Below are 5,470 nucleotides of genomic sequence, written 5' to 3' on the forward strand. Positions count from 1 at the left end.
GTGTGTGTGTGTGTTTATGTGTGTGTGTGTGTGTGTGTGTGTGTTTGTGTGTGTGTGTTTGTGTGTGTGGATGTTTGTGTGTGTGTGTGACTTTTTGTGTGTGTTTGTGTGTGTGTGTTTGTGTGTGTGTGTTTGTGTGTGTGTGGTTGTGTGTTTGTGTGTATTTGTGTGTGTGTTTTAGTGTGTGTGTGTTTTTGTGTGTGTTTGTTTTTGTGTGTGCGCCTGCTTGTGTGTGTGCGTGTGTGCCTGTTTGTGTTTGGGTGTGTGCATGTTTGTGTGTGTGTTTTTGTGTGTGCGTGTGTGTGTGCCTATTTGTGTTTGTTTGTATGTGTGTTTGTGTGTGTGTGTATTTGTGTGCATGTGTGCGTTTCTGTGTGTGTGTTATTGTGAAAGTGTGTGTGTGTGTTTGTGTGTGTGTTTGTGTTTATGTGTGTGTGTGTGTGAATGTGTGTGTGTGTGTGTATGTTTGTGTGTGTGTTTTTGTGTGTGTGTGTGTTTGTGTGTGTATGTGTGTGTGTTTTCGTGTGTGTGTATGTTTGTGTGTGTGTGTGTATGCGCGTTTGCGTGTGTGTTTATATGTTGTTCCTGTTTGTGTGTGGTGTGTGTTTGTGTGTGTATGTCTGTGTTTTTGTGTGCTTGTGTGTTTGTGTGTTTGTGTGTGTGTGTTTATGTGTGTGTGCCTGTTTGTGTGTGTGTGTGTTTGTGTGTGTGTGTGTGTGTTTGTATCTGTGTGGTTTTGTGTGTGCACCTGTTTATGTGTGTGTGTGTGTTTGTGTGTGTGTGTTTGTGTGTATATGTGTGTGTTTGTGTGTATATGTATGTGTGTTTGTGTGCTTGTGTGTTTGTGTGTGTCTGTGTGTTTGTGTGTGTGTGTGTTTGAGTGTGTGTGTGTGTGTTTATGTTTGTGTGTGTATTTATGTTTGTGCATGTGTGTTTGTGTGTGTGTGTGTGTGTGTGTGTGTGTGTGCCTGTTTGTGTGCAAGTGTGCCTACTTGTGTGTGTGTCTTTACATGTGCGTGTTTATGTGTGTGCGCCAGTTTGTGTATGTGTGTTTGTGTTTATGCATGTGCGTTTGTGTGTGTGCGCCAGTTTGTGTATGTGTGTTTGTGTCTATGTGTGTGTGTTTGTGAGCCTGTTTGTTTGTGTGCATGTTTATGTGTGTGTGTGTGTGTGCGTTTATGTGTGTGCGCCTGTTTCTGTATGTGTGTTTGTGTCTATGCATGTGTGTTTGTGTGTGTGTTTGTTTGAGTGTGTGTGTGTGTGCTTGTTTGAGTGTGTTTGTGTGTGTGTGTCTTTGTGTGTGTGTGCCTGCTTGTCTGTGTTTGTGTGTGTATGTGTTTGTGTGTGTGTGTGCCTGTTTGTGTGCAAGTGTGCCTACTTGTGTGTGTCTTTACATGTGCGTGTGTGTGTATGTGTGTGTGTGTTTGTATGTGTGTGTCTTTCGTGTGCCTGTTTGTGTGTGTGCGTGTTTATGTGTGTGTGTGCGTTTTTGTGTGTGCGCCAGTTTGTGTATGTGTGTTTGTGTCTATGTGTGTGTGTTTGTGAGCCTATTTGTGTGCATGTTTATGTGTGTGTGTGTGTGCGTTTGTGTGTGCGCCTGTTTCTGTATGTGTGTTTGTGTCTATGCGTGTGTGTTTGTATGTGTGTGTGTTTGTTTGAGTGTGTTTGTGTGTGTGTGTGCTTGTTTGAGTGTGTTTGTGTGTGTGTGCCTGCTTGTCTGTGTTTGTGTGTGTGTCTATGTGTGTGTGTTTGTGTGCATGTGTGCCTATTTGAGTGTGTGTCTTTGTGTGTATGTGCCTATTCATGTGTGTGTTTGATTGTATGTGTGTGTGTGTCCTATTTGTGTGTGTGTGTGTGCATTCATATGTGTGCCTGTTTGTGTGTGTGTGTCTGTGCGTTTGTGTACGGGTTTGCGTGTGTGTGTTTGTGTTTGTGTTTGTGTTTTAATGTGTGTGTGTGTGTGTGTTTGAGTGTGTGTGTGCGTGTTTGTGTGTTTTTATGTGTTTGTGCATCTGTGTGTTTGCGCCTGTATGTGTGTGATTGTGTTGTGTTCCTTTGTGTGTGTGTGTGTGTTTGTGTGTGTGTTTGAGTGTGTACGCCCGATGTGTGTGTGTGTGTGCCTATTCGTGCATGTGTGTTTGATTGTGTGTGTGTGTTTGTGAGTGCGTGTTTATGTGTGTGTATGTGTGCATGTGTGTGTTTGTGTGTGTGTTTGTGTGTGTGTTTGAGTGTATGTATGTGTTTGTTTGAGTGTGTTTCTATGTGTGTGCCTGTATGTGCGTGTGTGTGCATTTGTGTGTTTTTGTGTGTGTGTATGTGTGTATGTTTGTTTGTGTGTGTGCCTGTTTGTGTTTGTGTGTGTTTGTGTGCATGTATGCCTATTTGTTTGTGAGTCTTTGTGTGTGTGTGTTCGTTTGTGTGTGTGTGTGCATGTGTGTGTCCTATTTGTGTGTGTGTGTGTGTGTGTTTGATAGTGTGTATGTTTGGTTGTGTGTGTGTGTGTGTGTTTGTGTATGTTTGTGTGTGTGCTTATGTGTGTGTGTGTGCCTCTTTGTGTGTATGTGTGTGTGTTTGTTTGTGTGTTTGTGTTTGTGCGTGTTTGTGCGTGTGTGCCTGTTTGTGAGTATGTGTTTGTGTGTGTGGATGTTTGTGTGTGTGTGTGACTTTTTGTGTGTGTTATTGTTTGTGTGTTTGTGTGTGTGTGTTTGTGTGTGTGGATGTTTGTGTGTGTGTGTGAATTTTTGTGTGTGTTATTGTGTGTGTGTTTGTGTGTGTGTGTCTGTGTGTGTGTGGTTGTGTGTTTGCATTTGTGTGTTTGTGTGTGTGTTTTAGTGTGTGTGTGTTTGTGTGTGTGTGTGTTTGTGTGTGTGTTTTTGTATGTGCGCCTGCTTGTGTGTGTCCGTGTGTGCCTGTTTGTGTTTGTGTGTGTGTGTGCATGTTTGTGTGTGTGTTTTTGTGTGTGCATGTGAGTTTGCCTGTTTGTGTTTGTTTGTATGTGTGTTTGTGTGTGTGTGTGTTTGTGTGCGTGTGTGCGGTTGTGTGTGTGTGTTATTGTGAATGTGTGTGTGTGTTTGTGTGTGTATGTGTGTGAATGAAGCGACCTACGATTTTAAAAATGGCACCCACACCGCTGGCTTTAGTTCAGAACAGTTCCACTTTTTCCAGGCGATTTTTTGGGCGAGTGATATTGTGGGCGATATGTGTGTGAGATGGTGAAAGTGATGGTGGGCGATCTCCCGGACGTTAGTTTCGCCAAATGTGATCTTTACAACAAAAAAAAATGGGCGGGCGGTATTATTGAATCTCGACGTTAATTCCGTGCGGAAAGTAACGCTGGGCGATATTATGGATGTTGATTTCGTCCATTCTGATGATTCCGCCCCAAAACGTGGGCGGGCAGTATTATTTTTTTTCCAGCGTTACGCACATGGGGAAAGTAACGATTGCCGATAAGTTTCCGAAAAATGCCCGTCAGTTTCCATTTTGTGGCTAAATGGGTGATATGTGGGCATTATACATAATTTCAGCAGTAAAATGGACATTATATGGATGTTAAGCCTGCAAAAAACGTGGAAAATTTAGCCCAATGTCTCAAAAGGTACCTACAAGAAATACATGCATTAGTGAGGAAGAAACTAACCTTCACTTTGCTCCTGATACCAATGCACTTATTCATTTTCAGTCAAGTGTGAGGGACTTAGCCGACTATATTGCCCCAATGCATCTGAGATCTATGCTTTTTCTGGACGTTGGCTTTCAGCTTCTGATGGAGCTACCCTCCTTTGGTGCACTTCTTCCAGCAGCACCTCAGCGGTGTTGCGCACATCGCTTCACAATGCCATTGTGAACATTTAGTCCACCTTTTCTTAATTGTCACAGTCTTTCTTTTAATAGAATGCTGCAACCTTTTAAGAACTGCAGCCTTGCTGGATTTTGCACTCCCCAGCTAAGTGTGTTGCAGGCCAAACTCTCTGAGTAAGAACATAAGAATTAGGAGCAGGAGTAAGCCACATGGCCCCTCATTTTTCTTGTGTCAGTAACTTATTCAAAATTAGCGGCGGGGGTGGGGTGGTGGGGAAACTCCCATTTCAAATTTGGTAAGGCCTAGTCCTCCAGTACTGGATGTGCCCATGTCATAAAGTTATGGGGCTGGACTTTCCATTATTTTTCCATGCCTACTGCCCACTTAACATCCATTTTAACACTGAAATGAGATATTATGCCCATATATCGCCCATTTAGCCACAACATGGAAACTAATGGCCATTTCTAGGTCACTTGTCGCAGAGCGTTACTTTCAGAATGTACATAACGGCGATAAAAAATAATTCCACTTTTTTTTGGTGGAAAGATCAGAATGGGCGAAACCAACGCCCATTATATCGTCCAGCATTACTTTTGGCATTTAATTAATGCCGAGATTTAATAATACTTGTTTTTGTCGTAAAGATCAGATTTGCTGAAACTAACACCCAACATATCACTGAGCTTTACTTTCGGCACCTCGCAGACATATCGCCGAAAATACCACTCACCAAAAAAACCGCTGTGAAAAAGTTGCTCTCACCTGAACTAATCACAGCGGTATGGACACCATTTTGTAAATCGCAGGTCGCATCATTTAAAAGGTAGCTTCAACTTCTAGGGAGTTTTGATGTACTGTGGAGTTCTTTTAAGTTGATGTGAACATCTGAACAAACATCTAATCATACTGTGGATGATTGGAATTTCGTTTATGTGTCTTAGTGGGGAAATGATTGTTTGTGAACAATAGGTATAGTACTGATAGTTATTGGAATGGGGCCTGTCATTTCTCGGCCTATCTTGATGACCATGCACATGCTGCAGACTAGAGATGGCAAAAGGTATATTCGACAGCATTATGTGCCCAATATAAGCCATACCAGACTGCTGAGGAGGATCAGACCTTACACCCCACCACACTTACAAGGAGAAGCGGTCTTACCTCAACTTGTCCGATAACACCTGCCTTAGGAGACTACGCTTCCATAAAGAGGTTATCAGTGAGCTGTGCCAGCTCATCAAGGGAGATCTGCAGCCTGCCAGCACCATCAGGACCGCACTTTCCATTGAGATCAAGGTCACCACGGCACTTTCATTCTACACATCGGGTTCCTTTCAGGCTTCAGCTGGTGACATTTGCGCGATATCGCAGCATGCCACACATTGCTGTATTCGACAGGTCATTGAAGTCCTTTACGCATGCAGGATGGACTTTATCAGCTTCCATATGACCATGTAGGCTCAGACTGAGAGAGCTTTAGGATTCTACCGAATTGCTAACTTCCCCAGGGTCCAGGGAGCAATAGACTGTACGCACATCGCGATGCGGGCACCTTTTCAGGATGCAGAGGTTTTTGGAACCGCAAGGGATTCCACTCCCTGAATGTGCAACTCTTTGCCGACCACCAGCGAATCATTATGGCAGTGAATGCCAAATTTCCGGGCA

At 43.3% G+C, this 5,470-nt stretch overlaps 1 pseudogene; it reads left to right on the top strand.

The window, feature by feature from the left end:
* The first annotated feature begins 326 nt into the window (after positions 1-326).
* On the top strand, positions 327-5,263 carry LOC139266623 (uncharacterized; annotated as a pseudogene).
* The last annotated feature ends 207 nt before the right edge of the window (positions 5,264-5,470 follow it).

The sequence above is a fragment of the Pristiophorus japonicus genome, chromosome 7, assembly GCF_044704955.1.
Source record: "Pristiophorus japonicus isolate sPriJap1 chromosome 7, sPriJap1.hap1, whole genome shotgun sequence".
NCBI classification, from domain to species: domain Eukaryota; kingdom Metazoa; phylum Chordata; class Chondrichthyes; family Pristiophoridae; genus Pristiophorus; species Pristiophorus japonicus.